A 19,823-nucleotide genomic window follows, 5' to 3' on the forward strand; every position below is an offset into this window, starting at 1 on the left:
CTCAATAGATAGGGCATCCACTGAGAGCAGAGATAAGGAAGAATTTCTTTAGTCAGGGGGTGATATACCTTCGGAATTCATTGCCACGGACGGAGTAGAGGCCAAGTCATTGAGTGTATTTTAAATGGATGTCCAAAGATTATGGGGAGAAGGCAGGAGAATGGGTTGAGAGAGATAACCAATTGGACACGAAGGAATGACGGAGCAGGAGCAGACTCGATTGGCTGAGCGGCCTCTGTCTCATATCTCATGGCCTGAAGAAGAGGCGAGTGAGGTTGCATTGGAGTTAGGGTATCCACACCTGGATTATTGTATTCAATTTTGTTCATTTTGCTATAGGAGAGAGGACGTCAAACTGGAATGAGTGCAGGGGAGATTTACGAGAATGGTGCTGGTACTGGAGGGACTGAGTTCTGGAGAGAGGTTGGGCAGGTTGGGACTTCACACCTTGAAGTGCAGGAGATTGAGGCTGACCTTATGCAGGTGTTCCAAACCATGAGTGTACAGAAATATGGAATGTGCGCAGTCCTTTTCCCCACTTTTGTGGAATCAACAAACAGAGGGCACCGGTTCAAGGTGAGAGAGGATTGATTTAATAGGGATCCCAGGGGAAAATTATTAATCCACTCTCCCTTCCGGTTCATTGTCTAACTAACTCGATGAGTGCACTCTCAGGTTGGAGGAGCAACACCTCATATTACATCCGGGTAGTTTACAACCCGAAGGCATGAACATCGAGATCTTTAACTTCTACCTCCACCTCTTCTTTTCATCAACACACTACCCGTCCCCTCCATTCTGTCTCCCCACTTCTCTCTTCTCCACTGCGGATCGTCTCCCTCTGGTTCCTCTTTTACCTCCTTTTTTCCCGTTGTCCACTCTCCTATCCTATCAGATTCCTTCTTTTCAGCCCTTTGCATTTTCCACCTACCACCTCGCAGTGTCTCACTTCATCTCCCACCTCCCCGACCCACTCACCTTCACTCTTATCTGGCTTCACCGATCATCTACCAGCTTGGACTCTTTCCACTCCCCGCACCATCTTCTTCCTGCTTCTCCCCACTTCCAGTCCTGATGAAGGGTCTCGGCAGGAAATCTCTGTTTTCCTTTATACACCTCTATCGAAGCTACCTGACCTCCTGACTTCCTCCAACATTTTGTGTATGTTTCTCTGCATCTCCAACATCTGCAGAATCTCATCGGGTCAGAGTGCAGAATGCAGAGACGACATCGGGTTTCACTAATGTCGAGGAGGCCACACCTGGAAAACTGGAAACAGTAGATGACCCCAACAGTCATGATGTTGAAAAGTTGCCTCATATGGAAGGACAATTTGGGACCCTGACTAGTGGTGAGGAGAGTGGTTTGGGGCAGAGTTGGCTTCCAACCCCCTACACCCCTCCTTATCGCTGTAAACCTCTTCCTTTTGTGGACAACACTTCCACTTGGTGGTGATTTGCCGCAATAACAGGACCCCCGATCTGTGGACTCCATTGTCACCAAGTGCCGCTCTGCCGCAATAACGCTGAGAGACAGAAATGTGACGCTGCTGCCTGCTGAAATGTTTATTCAAGATTCAGGGTTGTTTAATTCCATTTCCAGCAGATAAGTGTAAATGAGATCGAAATAATTATTACTCCGGCTCCAATGCAGCACAAAAACACAATAGTAAAAACAGATATCCGCAGTTTATATACTGTGAACAGTTTGATTGTGAATCAAGCGACGCTCAGCATAGATTGTCTGCACATAAGATGGCAGACAGGAAATGATGAAGTAGAGGTGTTTGGTGGTGTGGAAGGGTGGGTTAGTGGGTAGAGATATTTATCAGCCTTTCTGCTTGGGTAAAATAGCTGTCCCAGAGGCTGGTAGTCGTGGTGAGGATGCTGCGTAGTCTACCCCCTGATGGGAGTGGGACAAACAGTCCATGAGCGGGATGGTTGGAGGTAGATTATGAAAATCAGGTTGGTGCTTGATCTCAAGAGAGGGAATTCGGAAAATACCAATAAGATGCCTTTTAGAACAGCCTGTAATTGTGCCCACTAGAGAAAAGCTAAGTCTGGATTGGGTGTTGTTTACTGAACCAAATTTGATCAGAGAGCTTATGGTAAAGGACACGTGGACGCAGTGATGATAACATGTTACAATTCACCCTGCACTTTGAGAGGGAAAAGGTACAAGATGCATCATTATTAGTGGAGTGTGGGGAACTACGGAGGCACGGGAGAAGAGCTCACCAAAGTTGACTGGAAGGGGACACGAACAGGGATAACGGCAGAATAGCAATGGCTGGAGTTGCTCAACTTGACAGCCTCAGGGTTGAAGAGAAACACAGCATATTCCACCTGCGTAGCTCCAACTTGAAGGCATGAATATCGATTTCTCCTTCCAGTACAAACAAATTACTGCCCATCGCCTTTCCTTCTACTCTCTACTCTGGGCATTCACCTGAAAAGTTATGTAAATATGATGTTACCATTGTATTCATTGATGTTATATTGTATTCATAAGGATACAATGTTGAGACGTTCTAAGGCATTGGTTAAACCACGCGAACTACCATGAGCAGTGTAGGGACTTACCTCAGGAAAAATGTGCTGGAATTGGACAGAGTCCAGAGGAGGTTCATAAAAATGATTCCGAGGCTGACAGGGTTAACGCGTGAGGAGCATTTGATGTCTCTGGGCCTGTATCCAATAGCGTTTAGAAAAAAAAAATGAGGGAGGCTCTCGAATACCGAAAAGCTGAGAAAGAGTTTATGTGGACAGGATTTTTCCTGTAGTGGGGGACCAGGGGAACCCGCCCACAGAATAGCGGGACCTCCGTTTAGAATAGAGATGGAGAAAAATTCTCCCGCTGTGTCTTATGATCTGATGATTATTCAATACGACCGTGTATGATCTAAGATCCTGTGTCCATTCCTCTCGCTCCTAATTAATTAATTATCTATCTCCACCCCAAAAATACCCAGCCAACCGGCCTTCATACCTTCCGGGCAGTGAATCCCAAAGATTGTACACTCTGATAGATACCTCATTGAACACAAAGCGAAATTAAATAGAAGATATAAAATTCCAGGAACTTTCACACATTTCCATTTGACGTGAGCATCCATCGTCGACCCTCTCTGTGGCTCTCTAACTTACAAGGAGAGATACTCTATCAGGATGCTCCACAAATACCCTATCGTTTGTGAATATGTTCTAAATTCAGGGCCAAATCATCTCACCTCTGCTAGTAAATCATCCCATGTATTACACTGGTAAAACTGCTCTGGCTGGCTCCATAGCTACTCTTAAGATTTCTTTCTGCTTGGGCATTAAAACCCTGCATAGGATTCCAGGTGTGGCCTCACTAACACCCTGTACAATGGTAGCTGCACCGGCCCAGTACATAATCTCTCCTCCAGGGGTCGGCAACCTTTTTGCCTCTGTGGGCCGGATCGCGTATTAATGAGCCGATGGTGGGCCAGTTAAATACCATTAACAACCTGAAATATGGGAATTATCCATTTAAACATATCTAGTTATGTTTTGCCTCAAATTAATGAATAACACATGCTAGAAAATCATTTGTGCTTAACCAAGTATGCCAATCGGTAAACAAACACTCAGTTTAGTTTTCTGTCCCACCATTGCTGGTGCCCCGTCAGTTGTGATGCCAATTAACTTCGACACATTAAGTTTCATTTCTGACATTTTCAGCAAAGCTTCAAAAATGTATGCTCCAGTAACCGTGCCCTTTACAAGAATTAATTGAATAATCTCTTCAAAAATTTGAAAAGTTGAGGTCACTCCTCGCAAAAACACTGCAAGTTGAGCAGTGTCTCTCAAGTCTTCACTCTCATCAGGCGCAATTGAAAAAGAATGCAATTCGTTGCAGGCATCCCTTAAATAACTTTTAACATCTGCTGACGTTTCCTCAACTCGCCTTCTGATCGTTCTTGCTGACAGGCTGATAGATGCAAATAAAGATTTCTTTTCAGGACAAACAATATCCACCACTGCCAGTAAACGTTCTTTGACAAACTCTCCATTTGTAAAAGGTTTCATCTTTTCTGCAATACGTTTTGAGACTTTCGTAGCTGGCACGGGTATTTCCTTCATTTTCACCGCTTTTTCGGCACTCAGCGTCTACCTTGCTGCGTTTTGCATTCATTGCCATTGGAATTTTTTTCTTTGACTTTATTTCGAAACGCGAGTTATTCAACAAGTATCGTAGCACATGTAAATATTTGGATATTTAGCGTGGATGTCTTGTTAAGACACAGTGACGCTGTTTCTGTTTACAAATTTGAACGATCCATCTGAAAACCTGCGTGTGCACGGAGAGTATCTAATAATACATAGTAATAAGGTAGTCCACCTTCCCGTCATTGGTATATACCAGTGTGGTTTGGAACAAAAAGAACCTGGGGCCGGTGTAACTAGACACCATGCATGTCCATCAGTGTGGCCGCGTGTAACGAAGCAAAAATCGCTCGCGGGCAGGTCAAAATACCTTCGCGGGCCGTAGGATGCCTACCGCTGCTCCACTCCCTGAGCGGTGATGGCCAAAATACAATCTGCCTTTTGAACTACCTGATGCAGAATCACAACGTCGTCATTAGATTTCTTTCCTCTATTTCTGTGTTATCAGCAGATTTGGACATCTCTCATCTCGTTCCCTCCTCCAGGCGGTTAAGCAGTGAACATGTCTATTGAGCATACGAACATGTACCAGAGCATGTCTGTAGGGTTAGTACTTTGCTCTGGGTGTAAGATGTGGGAATCCCGGCGATCGTCCAGTCTCCCAGATGGCCAGATCTGCGCCAGATGCACCGAGGTACAGCTTCTGGGAGACCGTGTTAGGGATCTAGAGCTGCGGCTTGATGACCGATAGCTTATGTAACGCTCAGGTCTGTCGGCTCGTGTTTATCTAGGGGAAACCCCGTCCGCCCGTCCAACCGTGTCTCATGGTTTGCGTATTTGCTGTGTAATGCCACCTGGTACAAACTCACACATCAAATATCAGACAGCACACAATGTACGATTTGCAGATTGCACTTTATAAATCGCACTGGAACTATGTAATTAATAGAGATACAATATTAAAAGGGAAAGCAAAAGGCGCCAGACTTATCAGAGTTCAACCACTTCGTGCACAACCGTTGGAGCTCAGTTAACGGGGTCCTCTTTCCACCATGAGATCCCCTCTGACCCCCTTGACTCGCCGCTCGGGACCAACCACGGTGGTCGGCCAGAGCGCTGCCACCACATCCTTCCTGTTCGGGTCTCCTCACGAAACACCTGCCAAACCACCCGGTTCCCAGCCATATGAGACAGAATATCACCCACAAAAAAAATCACATGGTTACTCATTGATTCGTTCACTCTCTTATCAATGAGGGAGAGGGAGAACTCCTTACATCGCAGTTATTATTACAGAAAAGCCACTTTTATTATAACATAACAAAGAAGCCATTTTAGGAGCCTTTGTAGTAACATAAAAGAAGAAACCCCTTAGGTAGAAAAGACTATTTACACTGAGACCCACTTAGATTAACACTACCTTGGACAGAAGGAGGAAGAGGAATAACACACATGAAAAAAATCACACAACAGTCAGATAAAACTAAGTATATATTTGGATCAAAAATGAACAGGACTCAGTACTCCATATATGTATATGCGATCGTGATAAGAAATACCGACCAGAAAACTTAAATGAGAAGCTAACTCAGAAAAATAAATCATCAATATGGAAGAAAACGTTAACCAGTGGAATGAGTATGACCCTCCATGGGAGACATCCCAATAATGTGAGCAGACTAGATGTTGACAAGGAAGCATTGAGCACCTGACTGAGAGTTGGAGACCTCTTCCCAGAAACAGAGGGGTTCCTCGCAGAGATACAGGACAAGGTGGTTAACAAAAAGAAAATAAAAATCAAAAATACATACAATACAAACAAGGCAATAAATGCAGAAAATTCCAAGAGAAACCAGACACAATCCAATACATTCCAGGATCCGGCAGCAGTTTAACTCAATCTGATTACTTACAAAGGTACAATCAAGTGGCAAATATCATTCACCAAAATCTTGCTTTAAAATACGAACTCATGAATGACCACGATAACTTCATTAAGGCACCATAAATTCAAGCCTGATCCATTTAAGGACAGGAACTCACAATTTATATGAATCAGTACATTATTACAGATAGGATAAACCAAAATAACCATCCAGATATAATATTACTGGATAAACAAGTAGGAACAACTCCCTCAATAAGTATAACCATTCCCAACACACACGTTCCTCAACCAGCAGAGCACCTCACTACAGGTATTGTTTGTGTCATCATTCAGACAACCAAATTATTTTCCCCGTCAATCAGCTTTCAAATGTTGCTACTCTGTCATCCATTGCCACGCCCCACTGCTGATTCCCTTCTCCTCATCATACGTTCTTACCCTGACCATCGTCCAGAGCCCCAAACTCTGCCCTGTGCAGACCCGCCTCTGGTTTCTGACCCTGCCCTGTTGAACATCCAACTAATGGTTTCCCATTCTGCTTTCAGTCTTTAGAGGGCAGTGGTGTTTTCTAACAACCCTTTAGAAGCAGGGAAAATGACCCATAATGTGGAAATGAGCCCTGAATAAGGAGGTTAACTACCAATGTCACTCTTCCTCAACCCAGAGATTTCAGGGGCGAAGAACATCTCAGACAGAACTGCAGTCAGCTCAACTTCTTCCCCCTGCAGAGAATTCAAGGGAAACCTCTTCACCCACAGAGTGATGACTGTTTGGAACCCATCACCACAGGAAGAGCAAGAGGTGAACGACAGGGAAGAATTTGAAAGGACTGTCATGGAATAGAATCACTGGCAGGGTCCAGCCGGCCTGAGTTGACTCTTTACTGTACACTAGGTGTGTTATAAATTCACTAAGTACCAGGCAGAGTGTAAAATAGAACTGATTTATTTGTCTCAGATTCAGAATATTAAACTCCAGTCCCATTAAAGGTGAATGTGCAGCAGAAGAAACTCCTCCCATGCCCAGTGACCAGGGTGCAGAACTGGGTGTGGTGAGCAGCAGCAATAATTGCAGAGTTCAGCACCGACGGTCACTCTCAAATTTGCATTCAGCAACAGTGATGGACAAATATCCAGCATGCAGCTTATTGAAACTTTCTCCCCAGTGTGAACCTGGTAGTGTGTCACAAGTGTAAATGCTGTGAGGTTTCACTGCTAATGTAATGGCCTCTCTGTATTGTTTCACTGCTGAGCTAATGGTTTCTCTGTAGCAGCAATGTTTAGGTTACAACTAGAGACAACAGGGTTTTGGGATGCGGGGCTATCTAATGAGAGAAATGTTTTTCTTTCTTGTGAGTCTGGAAGAGAGAATTTCATGGTCCTTTGCTGGGGAGAGATAGATAGATAGATAGATATACTTTATTGATCCCGAGGGAAATTGGGTTTCGTTACAGCCGCACCAGCCAAGAATAAAGCATAAATATAGCAATACAAAAACCACAAACAATCAAACAACAAAATGCAAACTATGCCAGATGGAAAAAAGTCCAGGACCAGTCTATTGGCTCAGCTGGTCCCTGGAATGAACAATGTGACCACGCTTCTGTCCCGCGTGTCAGGATGTAACTATTTCCAGCGCTAAAAACCGAAATAAAACTCTCTCTACCAGCATGTTAGAGAGAATGCAGCTTCGACGTGTTACTGTGAAAAAAAAATAACGTAAGTTAATAGTAAGAAGAAAAATGTAAGAATCTCATCGGAACGGCTGTAACAGGCTGCATGCACAACCGGCGCATGCGCACTTATTAACAAGATGACAAGACACGAATGGAGAGAGTGGGACCTTTTTCTTTTTTTTTCTTTACTAACCCTACAGTCAAAGTAAGAACTATAAAGCTCAAACATTTAATCACATATTGTGTACCGTTTGTTATTTTGGAGTACTGATTTGTAACAGGGGACACATCATGCAGCATCCACCCAAACAAAATTTCTTAAGTTTGGCCAAGCTGGGGGGCTATCACCACCAATATTAAGCTGCTACCCAAAGCCACAGTTACACAAGGTTAGATGACTGAGTGAATCGCTTCCCACATTCACAGCAGGTGAGCAGCCTCTCTCCAGTGTGAACTCAATGATGCACATTTGGTTGATTTGGCTGAGAGGATCTCTTCCCAAAGTCTGAGGAGGTGATCGGCCTCTACCCAGTGTGAACTCGCTGGTGTCTCTGTAGTTGAGATGACTGACTGAATCCCTTCCCACACACTGAGCAGGTGAACAGCCTCTCCCTAGTGTGAAATGACCGGTGTGTCAGTAGGTGAGATGACAAAGTGAATCCCTTCTCACAGTCTAAGCAGGTGAATGGCCTCTCTCCAGTGTGAACTCACTGATGTACCTTCAGTTGGGATGAGCAAATGAATCCCTTTCCACAGTCTGAGGGGGTGATCGGCCTCTACCTGGTGTGAACTTGCTGGTGTCTCTGTAGATGAGATGAGCAAGTGAATCCCTTCCCACAGAGTGAGCAGGTGAACGGCCTCTCCCCAGTGTGAACTGACTGGTGTCTCTGCAGGTGAGATGACAAAGTGAATCCCTTCCCACAGTCTGAGCAGGTGAATGGCCTCTCTCCAGTGTGAACTCGCTGATGTAGCTTCATTTGGGATGAGGAAGTGAATCCCTTCCCACAGTCTAAGCAGGTAAATGGCCTCTCTCCAGTGTGAACTCGCTGATGTACCTTCAGTTTAGATGAGCAAGTGAATCCCTTCCCACAGACTGAGCAGGAGAATGGCCTCTCCCCAGTGTGAACTGAGTGGTGTCTCAGTAGGTGAGATGACACAGTGAATCCCATCCCACAGTCTGAACAGGTGAATGGCCTCTCCCCAGTGTGAACTCGCTGATGTACCTTCAGTTGGGATGAGGAAGTGAATCCCTTCTCACAGTCTGAGCAGGTGAATGGCCTCTCTCCAGTGTGAACTCGTTGATGTACCTTCAGTTGGGATGCAGAAGTGAATCGCTTCCCACAGTCCAAGCAGGTGAATGGTTTCTCCCCAGTGTGAACTCGCTGGTGTATCTGTAGATCAGATGATCGAGTGAATCCCTTCCCACACACTGAGCAGGTGAACGGCCGCTCCCCAGTGTGAACTGACCGGTGTACTTGTAGGTTAGCTAACTGTGTGAATCCCTTCCCGCAGTCTGAGCAGATGAATGGCTTCTCCCCAGTGTGAACTCGCTGATGTACCTTCAGTTGGGATGAGTGAGTGAATCGCTTCCCGCAATCTGAGCAGGTGAATGGCCTCTCCCCTGTGTGAATTCGCTGGTGTACCAGTAGATCGTATAACCGAGTGAATTCCTTCGTGCAGTTTGAGCAGCTGAATGGCTTCTCCCCAGTGTGAACTCGCTGATGTACCTTCAGTTGGGATGAGCAAGTGAATCCCTTCCCACAGACTGAGCAGGTGAACGGCCTCTCTCCAGAGTGAACTCGCTGATGTACCTTCAGTTGGGATGACTGAGTGAATCCCTTCCCACAGTCTGAGCAGGTGAATGGCCTCTCCCCGCTGAGATCTCGCTGGTGTCTCTGTAGGTCGTATGACCGAGTGAATCCCTTCCCACAGCCTGAGCAGGTGAACGGCCTCTCTCCAGTGTGAACTCGCTGATGTTCCTTCAGTTTATATGAGCAAGTGAATCCCTTCCCACAGTCTGAGCAGGTGAACGACTGCTCCCCAGTGTGAACTCGCTGGTGAGCCATTAGGTCAGATGACCGAGTGAATTCTTCTGCACAAATTCAGCAGATGACCAGCCTCTGCCCAGTGTGAACTGACTGGTGTGTCCACAGGTGGGAAGACAGACTGAATCCCTTCTCACACACAGAACAAGTGAATGACCTTGCCCAGTGTGAACTTGTTGATGTACCTTCAGTTGAAATGACTGACTGAATCCATTCCCACTGTCTGAGCAGATGAATGGATTCCCCCGGTGTAAAATGACGGGCGTGCCAGTCGGTCAGATGATCGAGTGAATTCCTCCCGACTGTCTGAGCAGGAAGGATGATTGAGTGAATCCCTTGCTCCACTTCTTAAATATCTGGACAGATTCAGCAAAACTGGCGTGTTCTGTTCGAGATTCCTGTAGACAATTCCTTGTCATTTTTAACCTGTAAAAAGATTTACAAAATCCATCAATGGGCGTAGGGCAACATTTCAGATGAGATCACTTGAGTTGTCAAGGTGTGATCTGACATCACACTGTTACAGTGAAGTTCAGCCCAAGTTGGAGAGAGAAATTATCTTCTAACTGGGCACAGTGCTGGTATCTGGAATGACCATCAAATTCTCTGATGCTTTTTCTGTTTCTATAAGAATGGGGCATTTCTGCCATCTCCAATCTGTGACCTGGCTCAGTTTGACTCTCTCCATTGGTATTATTCCCTGTTCCCATTGAACTGCATGGGTGTCTGGCCCCACAGTAAATGAAACACTCTCACACAAATAGCCGGCAGTGCATTCCACGCACCCACCACTCTCCGTGTGAAAAACTTACCCCTGACATCCCCTCGGTATCTATTTCCAAGCACCTTAACACTATGGCTCCTAGTATTTGCCATGTCAGCCCAGGGGAAAAACCTCTGGCTATCCACACGATCAATGCCTCTCATCATCTTATAAACCTAAAAAATGCTCTAAACATAAACAAGGAAATTATACATTGCTTTGTGGATTTGTTGGAAGTATACAAAATTATGAGGGTATAGATCAGGTAAACGCAAGCAGCATTTTCCACTGAGGTTGGGTGGGATGAAAACCAGATGTCATGGGTAAGTGGCTTCCCCATTTAACAAAAATTTAACGGGAACATGTGGAAAACCTCTTCACTGAATTGACTGTGACAGTGTGGAATGCGATGCCAGCACAAGTGGTGCATGTGAGCTCAATTTCACCATTTAAGAGAAGTTTGGATAGGTACCTGGATGGTAGGAGTATGGAGGGCTATGGTCCCGGTGCAGGTCATTTCATTAGACAGCATCAAAGTTTTCAGCATTGTCTAGATGGGACAAATGGCCTTTTTCTGCACTGAACTTCTCCATGCTTCTTTGACAGAGAAGCTAGCCAAACTTGATTGGAAGGGGAAGCTGGTAGGAATCATGATGGAGCAGCAATGGCTGGAGTTTCTGGGAGCAATTCAGGAGGAGCGTAGTAGATACATCCCAATGAAGCACTCTAAAGGACACAATCATGGGTGAAATGAGAAGCCAAAGCCAACATAAAAGCCAAAGAGAGGGCAAATAATAGAGCAATAAATATTGGGAAGCTTTTAAAAACCAACAGAAAACAGCAAAAAAAGTCAGATGAGGTGAAGACATGGAATTACGATATTGTAGTCATTAATGAGTCTTGGTTCCACCCAACAGCCTAAGGAATGTAGAGGAACAACACATGCAGGGCCTCAATATCTCTGGAAAACCAATGTTCCCTGCATCAGTTATATATCGACCTTTATTTTCGCAGCAACATACAAACTCTACACACTCAAAATTTCACTTCTGAAGGCCTCCAACTTACCAAGTACTCCTTTGCCAGAAAATAGCCTGTCCCAATCCACACGTGTCAGATCCTTTCTGATACCATCAAAATTGACCTTTCTCCAATTTAGAATCTCAAATCGTGGTCCAGACTCCACTTTTTCTATACTTACTTGGAACCTCATGGCATTATGATCACTAGATACAAAGTGTTCCCATACACTAATTTCTTTCACTAGCCCTGGATCATTTCCTTATAGCTTATTGTACACTTCTACATTGGAAATTCTACATGCTGATTAAGGGCACATTCGACAAACTCGACCCCATCTGGTCCTTTTACAGTATGGTGCCCCAGTCAATATATGGAAATTAAAAATCGCTTACAATCTCAACCTTTGTTTCTTGGCATAGTCTGCGATCTCCCCACAAATTTGTTCCTCTAAATCCCTCAGACTGTTAGGTGCAACTAACTCTCAGTAAAAATCTAGAAAATAGGTGCAGGAGTAGGCCATTTAGCCCTTCGAGCCTGCACCGCCATTCAGTATGATCATGGCTGATCATCCAACTCAGAACCCTGTACCTGCCTTCTCACCACACCCCCTGATCCCTTTAGCCACAAGGACCATATCTAACTCCCTCTTAAATATAGCCAGTGAACTGGCCTCAATTGTTTCCTGTGGCAGAGAATTCCACAGATTCACCACTCTGTGTGAAGAAGTTTTTCCTCATCTCGGTCCTAAACGGCTTCCCCTTTATCCTTAAAATGTGACCCCTTGTTCTGGACTTCCCCAACATCGGGAATAATCTTCCTGCATCTAGCCTGTCCAATCCCTTTAGAATTTTATACGTTTCAATAAGATCCCCCCTCAATCTTCTAAATTCCAGCCAATATAAGCCCAGTCAATCCAGTCTTTCTTCATATGAAAGTCCTGCCGCCCCAGGAATCAATCTGGTGAACCTTCCTTGTACTCCCTCTATGGCAAGAATGTCTTTCCTCAGATTAGGGGACCAAAACTGCACACAATACTCCAGGTGTGGTCTCACCAAGGCCTTGTACAACTGCAGCAGTATCTCTCTGCTCCTGTACTCGAATCCTCTTGCTATGAATGCCAGCATACCATTCGCCTTTTTCACTGCCTGCTGTACCTGCATGCCCAATTTCAATGACTGGTGTACAATAACACCCAGGTCTCATTGCACCTCCCCTTTACCTAATCCACCACCATTCAGATAATAATCTGTTTTCCTGTTTTTGCCACCAAAGTGGATAACCTCACATTTATCCACATTAAATTGTATCTGCCATGAAATTGCCCACTCACCTAACCTATCCAAGTCACCCTGCATCCTCTTAGCATCCTCCTCACAGCTAACACTGCCGCCCAGCTTCATGTCATCCGCAAACTTGGAGATACTGCATTTAATTCCCTCATCTAAGTCATTAATATATATTGTAAACAACTAGGGTCCCAGCACTGAGCCTTGCGGTACCCCACTAGTCACCGCCTGCCATTCTGAACAGGTCCCGTTTATTCCCACTCTTTGCTTCCTGTCTGCCAACCAATTCTCTATCCATATCAATACCATACCCCCAATACCGTGTGCTTTAAGTTTGCACACTAATCTCCCGTGTGAGACCTTGTCAAAAGCCTTTTGAAAATCCAAATATGCCACATCCACTGGTTCTCCCCTATCCACTCTACTAGTTACATCCTCAAAAAATTCTATAAGATTCGTCAGACATGATTTCCATTTCACAAATCTATGCTGACTTTGTCTGATGATTTCACTGCTTTCCAAATGTGCTGTTATCACATCTTTGATAACTGACTTTAGCATTTTCCCCACCACCGATGTCAGGCTAACCGGTCTATAATTCTCCGGTTTCTCTCTCACTCCTTTTTTAAAAAGCGGGGTTACATTAGTCATCCTCCAATCCTCAGGAATTAATCCAGAATCTAACAATGGCATGTGGCAAAGGAAATGTCGCAGTAGTTATGGGGGATTTCAACATGCAGGTGAACTGGGAAAATCAGGTTGGTACTGGACCCCAGGATAGGGAGTTTGTAGAGTGCCTACGAGATGCATTTTTGGAGCAGCTTGTACGAGAGCCGACCAGGGATAAGGCTATTCTGGATTTAGTGTTGTGCAATGAACAGGAATTGATAAGTGATCTTGAAGTAAAGGAGCCATTAGGAGGTAGTGACCATAATATGATAAGTTTTTTATCTGCATGTTGAGAGGGATAAGGGCAGATCAGAAGTGTCAGTACTGCAGTTGAACAAAGGAGACTATGGAGCCATAAGGGAGGAGCTGGCCAAAGTTGACTGGTCGGATATCCTAGCAGAAAAGACAGTGGAACAGCAATGGCAGGTATTCTTGGGAATAATGCACAAGGTGCAAAATCAGTTCATCCCCCAGAGAAGGAAGGATTCAAAGGGGGGAAAGTGGCCACAGTGGTTGACAAAGGAAGTCAGAGATAGCATAGCATTAAAAAAGTATAACAGAGCTAAGGTGAGTGGGAAGACGGATGATTGGGAAATTTTTAAGGAGCAACAGAACTTAACTAAAAAGGCAACACGGGGAGAAAAAATAAGATATGAACGCAAGCTAGCTAGGAATATAAAGGAGGATAGCAAAAGTTTTTTCAGGTATGTGAAGAGAAGGAAGATAGTTAAGAACAAATTTGGGCCCTTGAAGAATGAATTGGGAGAAATTGTTATGGGAAACAGAGAAATGGCAGATGAATTTAATAAGTACTTTGGATCTGTCTTCACTAGGGAAGACATAAGCAATCTCCCAGATGTATGGATGGGCCAAGGATATAGGGTAACAGAGGAACTGAAACAGATTGACATTAGGAAGGAAACGGTGATGAGTAGACTGATGGGACTGAAGGCTAACAAATCCCCGGGTCCAGATGGTCTGCATCCTAGGGTACTAAAGGAGGTGGCTCTGGAAATTGTGGATGCATTGGTGATCATTTTCCAATGTTCCTTAGATTCAGGATCAGTTCCTGAGAATTGGTGAATGGCTAATGTTATCCCACTTTTTAAGAAAGGAGGGAGGGAGAAAACAGAACTATTGCCCTGTTAGCCTAACATCAGTAGTGGGGAAGATGCTAGAGTCCATTATTAAAGATGAAATAGCGGCATATCTTGATAGCAGTGATAGGATTGGGCCGAGCCAGCATGGATTTACCAAGGGCAAATCACGCTTGACTAATCTATTGGAATTTTTCGAGGATGTAACCAGGAAGATAGACGCGGGAGATCCAGTGGACGTGGTGTACCTTGACTTTCAGAAGGCATTCGATAAGGCACCACATAGGAAATTGGTGGGTAAAATCAGAGCTCATTGGGGGGAGGATATTGACATGGATGGAAAACTGGTTGGCAGATAGAAAGTAAAGGGTAGCAGTGAATGGGTGTTTCTTGGAATGGCAGGTGGTGACTACTGGGGTGCCACAGGGCTCAGTATTGGGACCACAGCTGTTTACGACTTACGTCAATGATTTAGAGGAAGGCATTGTGAATAACATCAGCAAGTTTGCTGATGATACTAAGCTGGGTAGCAGTGTGACATGTGATGAGGGTGTTAGGAGAATTCAAGGTGAATTGGATAGGCTGGGTGAGTGGGCAGAAACTTGGCAGATGGCGTTTAATGTGAATAAGTATGTGGTTATTCACTTTGGGAGCAAGAACAGGAAGGCAGATTATTATCTGAACGGTGTGGAGTTAGGTAAGGGAGAAATACAAAGAGATCTAGGAGTACTTGTTCATCAGTCTCTGAAGGTGAATGAGCAAGTGCAGCAGGCAGTGAAGAAGGCTAATGGAATGTTGGCCTTTATTACAAAGAGAATGGAGTACAAGAGCAGGGGAAATCCTTTTGCATTTGTACAGGGCCCTGGTGAGACCACACCTGGAGTATTGTGTGCAGTTTTGGTCTCCAGAGTTAAGGAAGGACATCCTGGCTGTGGAGGAGGTGCAGCGTAGGTTCACTAGGTTAATTCCTGGGACGTCCGGACTGTCTTACACAGAGAGGTTAGAGAGACTGGGCTTGTACACGCTGGAATTAAGGAGATTGAGGGGGGATCTGATTGAGACATATAAGATTATTAAGGCATTGGACAAGATAGAGGCAGGAAATATGTTCCAGGTGCTGGGAGAGTCCAGTACCAGAGGGCATGGTTTAAGAATAAGGGGTAGGTCATTTAGGACAGAGTTGAGGAGGAACTTCTTCTCCCAGAGAGTTGTGGAGGTGTGGCACGCGCTGCCTCAGAAGGCAGTGGAGGCCAATTCTCTGGATGCTTTCAAGGAGGAGCTAGATAGGTATCTTATGGATAGGGGAATCAAGGGTTATGGGGACAAGGCAGGAACCAGGTATTGATAGTAGATGATCAGCCATGATCTCAGAATGGCGGTGCAGGCTTGAAGGGCCGAATGGTCTACTTCTGCACCTATTGTCTATTGTCTAAACAGTTTTGAAAAATTATCACTAATGCATCCACCATTTCTTGGGCTACTTCCTTAAGCACTCTGGGATGCAGACCAACTGGCCCTGGGGATTTATCTGCCTTTAATACCTTCAATTTACCTAACACCACTTCCCTACTAACATGTATTTCCCTCAGTTCCTCCATCTCACTGGACCCTCGGTCCCCTACTATTTCTGAAAGATTATTTATGTCCTCCTTAGTGAAGACAGAACCAATGTAGTTATTCAATTGGTCCTTGTTCCCCATGATCAATTCACCTGTTTCTGACTGTAAGGGACCTACATTTGTCTTAACCAATCTTCTTCTTTTCACATATCTGTAAAAGCTTTTATAGTCAGTTTTTATGTTCCCTGCCAGCTTTCTCTCATAATCTTTTTTCCCTTTCCTAATTAAGCCCTTTGTCCTCCTCTGCTGGACTCTGAATTTCTCCCAGTCCTCAGGTGTGCCACTTTTTCTGGCTAATTTGTATGTTTCTTCTTCGGAATTGATACTATCCCTAATTTCCCTTGTCAGCCACGGGTGCACTACCTTCCCTGGTTTATTCTTTAGCCAAACTGGGAAAACAATTGTTGTAGTTCATCCATGCGATCTTTAAATGCTTGCCATTGCATATCCACTGTCAACCCTTTAAGTATCATTTGCCAGTCTATCTTAGCTAATTCACGTCTCATACCTTCAAAGTTACCCCTCTTTAAGTTCAGAACCTTTGTTTCTGAATTAACTATATCACTCTCCATCTTAATGAAGAATTCCACCATATTATGGTCACTCTTACCCAAGGGGCCTCGCACAACAAGATTGCTAACTAAACCTTCCTCATTGCTCAATACCCAGTCTGGAATGGCCTGCTCTCTAGTTGGTTCCTCAACATGTTGGTTCAGAAAACCATCCCGCATACATTCCAAGAAATCCTCTTCCTCAGCACCCTTACCAATTTGGTCCACCCAATCTATATGTAGATTGAAGTCACCCATTATAACTGCTGTTCCTTTATTGCACGCATTTCTAATTTCCTGTTTAATACCATCTCCGACCTCACTACTACTGTTAGGTGGCCATTACAGTTAGTAATGGCTACAATATCATAATTCCATGTCCTTTTTGTTTTACAAAATTCCTTTATTACAAATATCGGTGCTATACAATATATACAAAACAGTGACTAACACAATTACTTCACTACAAATAGACAATCCATGTCCTGGGCTCATCTGGCTTTCCTACTATGCTTCTTGGATTGTGATATACACAGCTTAGGACAGTCATTGCACCATGCTCAAACTTTTGATTGCTGACTTTGTCTGAGATCTGAACAACATCTGTCTGGTGTCAAGAAAACAACCTCTCCCTCAATGTCATAAAAACAAAGGAGCTGGTTGTGGACTACAGAAGGAATGGAGACAGGGTAAACCCTTTTGACATCAATGGATCTGCAGTTGAGAGGGTGAACAGCTTTAAGTTCCTTGGCATACACATCACCAAGGATCTCACCTGGTCTGTACATACCGGCTGTGTGGTGAAAAAGGCACAACAGTGCCTCTTTCACCTCAGACTGTTGAAGATGTTTGGTATGGTTCCCCAAATCTCAAGAACTTTCTACAGAGGTATACTTGAGAGCATCCTGAGAGGCTGCATCACTGCCTGGTATGGGAACTATACTTCCCTCAGTCGCAGGACTCTGCAGAGTGGTGCGGACAGCCCAGCGCATCTGTAGATGTGAACTTCTTACCATCCAGGATATTAACATTATTGTGTAAAAAAGACCCGTAGGATCATTGGGGAGCTCAGTCACCCCAACCACAGACTGTTGCAGCTGCTATTATCCGGGAAACGGTCCTGCAGCATAAAAGCCAGGATGAGCAGGCTCTGGCACAGCTTCTTTCACCAAGGCCATCAGAGTGATTCATTCATGTTGATCCAATTGTATTTCTATGTTATATTGAATGTCCTATGTACATATTAATTACTATAAATTGCACACTTAGACAGAGATTTCTCCTCCTCGTGTATATGAAGTATGTAAGTAATAAAGTCAATTCAATTCAACCTCTCCACTATCTGTTCTGTCACTCTGGCTCCAATCCTCCCTGCAGCTTTAGTTTAACCACCCACCCCACAGGGAAGCACTAGCAAGCCTTACCACTGGGGTATTAGTACCCTTCAGGTTTTGTTCCCCTAACTAATGGATTCCCTATCAGCCCTTTGACTTTCCTGTGCCTGGTAATTCCCCCCAACACCTGTTGTTGTGTGGGATCTCCTCTGGATTTGATCGAGTTCATCCGCACTCTCACACAATTTCAGTCACAGACCTGTAGTGGGTAATGAAGGATTTCCTCACCAGAGCATTTGCTCACCGTCCATACATAATTTGCTTTCTGAATGATGCTTTAAAAAGTCAGATTTCCAAATATCTCTCCACTTGTTTCCACTTGCAAATTCTCCAGCAAATTTTGCATCACAATACACACAGGTAACACCAGTTTCTGTATTGTACCTACGGTAAATATTTCCACTGAACCCCACCCCCCCCCCGCCCCAGGTGACTGACGGCGGTGAACTCATTGATGACAATGCCAATGAATATGAAGGGAAGAGCAGTAGTCTGTCTCTTGGAGTCTGGCACATTTGTTAAGTGAAAGCTACTTGTTGCCAAGGACAAAGGTGGTTGATATCATTACGTACCCAGAGAGAACGGGTCAGAACATGTTCTCACCGGTAGAAAAGCCCCAAACTCAGCAGGCCCGGCAGTATCTATGGAAAAGAGTACTAAGGCTGAGTCACTCCAGCAATTTGTGTGTGTTGCTTGGATTTCCAGCATCTGCAGATTTTCTCTAGTTTGTGAATGTTTCAGAGGAGGACTTTCCAGACTGATCTGGTTTGGGATGGCTTAGTGAGTGCAGTATCTCATTGTTTAGCATTTTCATAAACAATGGTTTTTATTTTATTAATGCAAACCAGAATTGCCAATGGGGTGTACACACAGTGTATCAGTCAACAGAAGACCTCTAGTCCCAGCAGTCTTTGTCTCCTGATAAACTCAACACTCTGACAATGTAGACATAGATACCCCTTCCTCTGAAAGTCAGGAATCATTCAGACAGCTGATCGCTGAGAGGAGTTATGTTTCTTGGTCATAAAAGTTCATCCAGAGTCGGCTGTATGGAGTTAGGGGTGTCCCAGTGAAAGATGCGGACGGCCGAGCTCTCTGCGCTGTCCCTCTGGCCTCCAGCCAGTGCCGGCGCCGCTGGACTGTCAGAGACGTGCATGCGCGCTGTTGACATTGAGTGTTGCCAGCTGCAGGACTGTACGGGCATCGGCGAGGAAGGGGCTGATCTCAGGTTTCTGGAAATCGGAGGCCAGTTGCAGTGGGAAACGGCCGGGATCGAGCTCTGTTGGATGGCTGGAGGCTCCGGGCTCTCCAGTCCTGCAGCCCCGGTTTTAGCTCTGCACCCGAACCCGGGGTGTGGGATCAGTTAGTTGTGGTTCCCAAGCTGGGAGGGCAGAATGGGTTTGGGGTGAAGGTGATCTGTTTGTGTGGGTTGAGCTTATGGGTGGATTTTTGGGTGTGTGGTGAGTGGTGAGTGATAGGAAATTGGGAGAATTTGAGATGTTTGAACGCTCCATGACCCGGGAGGACAGGTCCTGAGACAAGTTAGGTTGTGAAGAAGAGAGGCAATGGATCAGACAGCGCTGATCACGTGTCCTTTCAGGAAGCATCTCTTCAGATTAATTACAATCTAATCTTGCTGTTAACATTGTCTTTGCCTGTACAAAACTTCCACGGCCCATAGGC

General features: G+C 44.9%; 1 long non-coding RNA gene and 2 pseudogenes across 1 annotated transcript in view; 1 reads left to right on the forward strand and 2 right to left on the reverse strand.

The window, feature by feature from the left end:
• The window catches only part of LOC140210912 (uncharacterized), an 88,651-nt pseudogene that overhangs the window by 19,638 nt on the left and 49,190 nt on the right, over positions 1 to 19,823 (forward strand).
• Positions 1 to 19,823, reverse strand: part of LOC140210917 (uncharacterized) — a 44,990-nt gene that overhangs the window by 10,964 nt on the left and 14,203 nt on the right. Inside the window, exon 2 of the long non-coding RNA XR_011889336.1 lies at positions 10,974 to 11,227. This is a non-coding gene — a long non-coding RNA (uncharacterized lncRNA). The remainder of the gene's footprint in view (positions 1 to 10,973; positions 11,228 to 19,823) is intronic.
• LOC140210908 (uncharacterized) lies at positions 5,038 to 10,164 on the reverse strand (annotated as a pseudogene).

The sequence above is a fragment of the Mobula birostris genome, chromosome 16 (genome assembly GCF_030028105.1).
Source record: "Mobula birostris isolate sMobBir1 chromosome 16, sMobBir1.hap1, whole genome shotgun sequence".
NCBI classification, from domain to species: domain Eukaryota; kingdom Metazoa; phylum Chordata; class Chondrichthyes; order Myliobatiformes; family Myliobatidae; genus Mobula; species Mobula birostris.